Source organism: Stigmatopora argus, chromosome 12, assembly GCF_051989625.1.
Source record: "Stigmatopora argus isolate UIUO_Sarg chromosome 12, RoL_Sarg_1.0, whole genome shotgun sequence".
NCBI classification, from domain to species: domain Eukaryota; kingdom Metazoa; phylum Chordata; class Actinopteri; order Syngnathiformes; family Syngnathidae; genus Stigmatopora; species Stigmatopora argus.
Genome location: NC_135398.1, coordinates 1792134 through 1798133, shown reverse-complemented (window position 1 = coordinate 1798133; position 6000 = coordinate 1792134).

Genomic DNA, 6000 nt, shown 5'->3' with positions numbered 1-6000 from the left:
CTCTTAGCTATAGCGGGGGACACCCGGAATCGGTTGCCAGCCAATCGCAGGGCAGAAAGAGACAAAGGACAACAAATCAAGGGCAATTTAGCGTACTATTAGCCTCGCATGCATGTTTTTGGAAAGTGGGAGGAAATCGGAGTACCCGGAGAAAACCCACATGAGCCAGGGGAGAACATGCAAACTCTACACACGCTAATGGCAGGTCACAATGAGACAGACAACCAATCACACACATGGCCAGGGACAATTTAGCGTATAATTAGCCTAGCATGCATGTTTTTGGCATGTGGGAGGAAACCGGAGTACCTGGAGAAAACCCACATGAGCCAGGGGAGAACATGCAAACTCTACACACGCTAATGGCAGGTCACAATGAGACAGACAACCAATCACACACATGGCCAGGGGCAATTTAGCGTATAATTAGCCTAGCATGCATGTTTTGTGGATGTGGGAGGAAACTGGAGTACCTCTAGGAAACCCACATAGGCCATGGGAGAACATGCAAACCCCACAATCGGCAATTGCAGGGCACATGAGACAAACAAGCAATCAGTCATAGCTATGGGCAATTTAGAGTGCTAAATTAGCTTAGCATGCAGGTTTTTTGGGATGTTAAAGGAAACTGCAGTACTCGGAGAAAACCCATACAAGCCCGGATAGAACATGCAAACTCCACACACGCCAATGAGATGGACTACCAATCACACTCATGGCCATGGACAATTTAGCATCCAATTAGCCTAACATGAATGCTTTGGCGATGTGAGATGAAACCGGAGTACCCGGAGAAAACCCACGAGATCATGCCAACTCCACAAAGGGGGACTGAGGTGGGATCGAACCCAGGATCCCAGAACTACGGGCCGACGTGCTAACCACTGAACATTGTTTTGCCCCACCAAAGCGTCTGGATAAAAATGCGGAAAAACGAAAGATTTGGCCCCACGTGTTTTTCCAGCTTCTGGCCTTCAAAAAAGCCAACAGGTGCTTGGAAACGGGTCGGCTCTCAGGCGCACAGAAAAGAAAACACAACCGTGGGAGAGTTGTGTATCACGTATTGATTTGGAGGTACAACCCTTGGCTGAAAAAAAAAAAAAGAAAAAAAAAAAGAACGAACCAAGGAAAGAAAACGGCAAGTTATAGATTAACTCCCTTTTTCAGGGGTTATTGAGCCTCGGAGTTGCAAACAGAATGGAAAAAAAAGGGAGGCACAAAAATGCCTGAGCTTGTGATGGACTATGGAATATTGATCAGGCTCTCTCCCAGGAGCGACACAAAAAAATAAGAATGAAAAAAATGAGTATTTTGGACGTGAGCCCAAGCGTGGGCGACTAACATTCCCGTCTATTCCTTCCAAGGCCGCCACCTGCAAGATGGACGCTTGTTTTTTTTGGATGTACTTAAACACAACATGTGTGTGTGTATGTGTGTGTGTGTTTCTTCTGATGACTTATTTCAATAAAGCTAAGTTCATTAAATTGACATGATTATTTTGCCTTTTTCTAGTAGATTTACACTGGAACAAAAGGCAAATTAACTAGTTTTAAGTAGGTGATTTTTTGCAGTGTAGCTACTGGGCAGTCGATGATTTTATTTAATTTGATTTATTTTCAACTAAATAAAAATATCTATTTGACTTATTCTAATAAATCTAAATTCATTAAATTGACATGATTATTTTGCCTTTTTCTAGTAGATTTATACTGGAACAAAAGGCAAGTTAACTAGTTTTAAGTAGGTGATTTTTTGCAGTGTAGATGCTCAAAAGTCTATGATTTTATTGATTTTCACCTAAATAAAACTATCTATTTGACTTATTCTAATAAATCCAAGTTCATAAAATTGACATGATTATTTTGCCTATTTTAAGTAGATTTACACTGGGAAAAAGGCAAGCTAACTAGTTTTAAGTAGGTGATTTTTTGCAGTGTAGATGCTTGAAAGTCGATGATTTTATTTATTTTCACCTAAACAAAAGTATCTATTTGACTTATTCTAATAAATCTAAGTTCAGAAAATTGACATGATTATTTTGCTTATTTCTAGTAGATTTACAGTGAAAAAAAAGGCAAGTTAACTAGTTTTAAGCATTTGATTTTTTTGCAGTGTAGATGCTCGAAAGTCGATTTTATTTATTTTCACCTAAAGAAAAATACTTATTTGACTTATACTAATAAATCCAAGTTCACTAAATTGACATGATTATTTAGCTTATTTCTAGTAGCTTTATACTGGAAAAAAGGCAAGTGAACTAGTTTTAAGTAGGTGATTTTTTGCAGTGTAGATGCTCGAAAGTTGATGATTTTATTTATTTTAACCTAAATAAAAGTATCAATTTGACTTATTCTAATAAATCCAAGTTCATTAAATTGACATGATTATTTAGCTTATTTCTAGTAGCTTTATACTGGAAAAAAGGCAAGTTAACTAGTTTTAAGTAGGTGATTTTTTTGCAGTGTAGCTACTGGGCAGTCGATGGTCACCTGATTTTTGAGTGTTGCTAAAGTCGGCGGCTAGCCTAAAAAAAAAATGACGAGGTCAAAACGAGGCTCTCGGAAGAGGCCCCAGTTGACCGGCGAGCAACCGTCGGCAGGAGGACGGCGCGTCGCCGTCGCGGCGGCCTTGTTTGCTCAGCCTCGGCTTGAAACGTGACGAGAGTTTGCGCTTGTTGATTAAGTACGTCTACGCCATTGTTGTCGATCTCGTCGCGTTTGAATAAAGAAGAAAGACTCCCACTGCTTTGATTATATTAAATATTTGGGAAACACTGGCGAGCCTACTGTGTGTGTGTGTGTGTGTGTGTGTGTGTGTGTGTGTGTGTGTGTTTGGATTTGCACATAGTGTGTGTGAGTCGAAAGGGAACTTTAAAAAATGTTTAAAGTTCATTTCGAATGGAAATAGCGACTTCGTCAAGTCCTTCAAAAAACAAATAAGGTAGGATTGAGAGGGTTTAAGAATGAACAGACTGATGACATCATCTTTAAATCAACTGCTTGTAATTAAATAAAGCAGAGGGGGTCAAACATAGGGCCCCCGGGCTGAAAGTGGACCACTAGGAGGTCTGATCCGGTCCGCAAATCGCTTTTGTAGCTCATTTGTGCAGAATTAAAATGGATTTTTCTACAAATCAGTAGAAAGTGAAGTAGGAAATCATGCAAAATGGACTAAATGTGACCTGTAATAACCCTCAAATGAAAAAGAAAGAATTCCATGCCCGCCATTGACAACAATAGATCCATTTTGACGGGCATTTAAGCGAGCGAAAATGCAATCTTTTCAAATCTCGGCATCAAACGCACACTTGACATTTTACGGGCCAGGCAAAGGTTGTGTCGCAGTCATTTTATAGAATTATTAAGTAAGCAATTATGATAACCCACTGTTTTAAAGATAATAGGCTGATAAGCTTGTGGCCTGCTCACATTGTCAAGGGAAAAAAATGCATTTATAGTCTATTTATGAGAACATTATTAAATGTAAAATGTGTCAAAAATGTATCAGAAATAATTTTAAAAAAAAAAACATCTGGTAAGCCAAAGACATTTGTGTGTGTGGCATTTGTTTTTCTTTAGTTTTTTTTTTTTATCAAAGCTCATAAACCTTGAATGAGTATATATTGATAAAGCCTGTTTAAAGTGTCATCGGAACGATAACATTTGCACTGTAAATGCGGCTCGCGCAGCGCCGGCCTTCCAACGCGCGCCGATAAGGGCGCCGCTGGCTCCACGGGTCAAAAGCCGTGGATAACTCGGAGGATGGGTCGCCTACCCGACTTGGGGAGAGTTCTAGTGACTGGTCTGGACCGGACGGGTCGAAACGTGGAAGTACAAAAACAGGTTTTCATTTTGTGGTCTTGACAAATTCGGTCCGTCTGTTTTCGACAATGTCTACATTTGGGTTGGGATCTCCGGGGAGGCGGAGTCTATCCCAAATGGGAGGCGGGTTATACTGTGGACTGGTCGCCAAAAAGTTAACTTGCTGCCATCCACTCCAGTTTGACTGGAAGGGTTCAATTAGCTGTCACTGATAGACGTCCAATTCCTTTTGACAACTTGATTTCACGTGGCTCAAATAAACATTGTTTTAGATCTATAAAAAAACTGAATATTCAAGGCTTTTAATCCAGTTCTTTTAATCCATTCATAATAAAAAAATCCAAATATTCTATCTCTCATGGTCCGGCCCACGTGAAATCAAATTAACGTTAAAGCGTCTAGGTACATTGCTTGCTGACGCGCTATATTTATATAGTGAAAAGGGTTAATACGTATACTTAAAGAATGACAATGTTAGCAGTCGACGATAAAGTTTTGAGGCGAAATGGGTAAATCGAGATCGTTAAAAAAAAAACTAATTAAAAAAATCTCGTACAAAAGTTGTTATACGGCGTACGCAATTCAAAATGATTAAAAAAACGTATAGAATGTGGGAAAAACATATATAAATTGACAGCTATGTGTCCCACAGGAGGACAAAAACACTGACAAAAAAAATGCAAACGCAGAAGAAGGGGTTGCTAATAATAACAAGACTAATAAGGGGGCGGAGTCTACTTTTGACACTTTGCCCCGATCAATACAATAAAGCAATCAGCAACGTCAGGGGGCCAAGCGTGTTTTGGAGGACTTTTTATGGCTTTACGGCCAAACGAGGTGGGGTTGCATGCCTCGAACTTCACAAGGCAACTATAAACGCAACGTGGGCGTCTTTTTTTGTTTTCAATGTACTAAAATAAGAAGAAGAAAAACGGAGAAAAAGGCTGGGTTCTTTTTCCAGCAATTTGGACAAACAACTGACAACAAAGTCCAAAAAAATCTCAGTTTGGGGAGCAGAAGGGCTCCTTCAAGAAAAGTTTGAACTTTGCTCAGCTGGGAGGCCATAAAAAAAAAGACATTCAATAAATGAGAGCATTCGTGAACTGCGTGACATGAAAGAAAAAAAAAGGCAAAAGGGACCTTGAGACGACGTCCATCGATACTTCCAACATGGCACCCGTGGATAAAAGGGGATGCTAACTTGGATTATTTGGGTCGACGGAAGGACGTCCAAAATTGCGCAAAATTCCTGACTTGGAACAGAATTGAATCTGAATTGAAACATATTCATGCCCATTAGATTAAAGATTAAATTAACCTTTATTCAGGTCGCCTTATTTACAACTAGGGATGTGCCTGATTAGAAATCATTTTGAGGTATTAGTTGACATTTTTCGATCAAAACGATCCCTGCCGGTCAAATTGGATTGGACGCCTATCGCCGTCAATGGCGGTGGAATATGATTGGTCACTGGTTATGATATTAAATGAGTTCAGATAAGAGAATGATTGATGCAAAAATGTCTTGATATACAGCATATTTGATTATATTTCTGTATTTATACTGACAGTAACAGTAAAAAAGTAAACATGCAAAAAATAATAATTAAAAATAAAATTAATATTAGCATAAAAGTTTTGGAATTGGCTGAGCAAGTTTATTTTCTGTGTAAATTAGAGATTAAATGAGATTTTTAAATAATTTGTTTGACAGTTAAAAATATAATTATCGTAAAATGTATGAAAATGGGTGACCAAGTTTATTTTTTGTGTAAATTAGAGATTAAATGACATTTTTAAATAATTAGTTTGACAGTTAAAAATATAATTATTGTAAAATTTATGAAATTGGGTGACCAAGTTTATTTTCTGTGTAAGTTAGGGCTAAAATGACATTTTTAAATAATTAGTTTAACAGTTAAAAATATAATTATCGTAAAATGTATGAAATTGGGTGACCAAGTTTATTTTATGTGTAAATTAGGGATTCAATTATATTTTTAAACAATTTATTTGCAACCCTATTTTAATTTTTTTCCATGATTATACTGTTGCAATAGCTGTATAAAAATAGATGGACAAAATACATTTGAATGTAGTACTATCCCCCAAATTAATACATTTTTCTGGGTGTTAGATTCTAAAAAAAAAAGGCAAAATAATAGGATTGGAACATCCC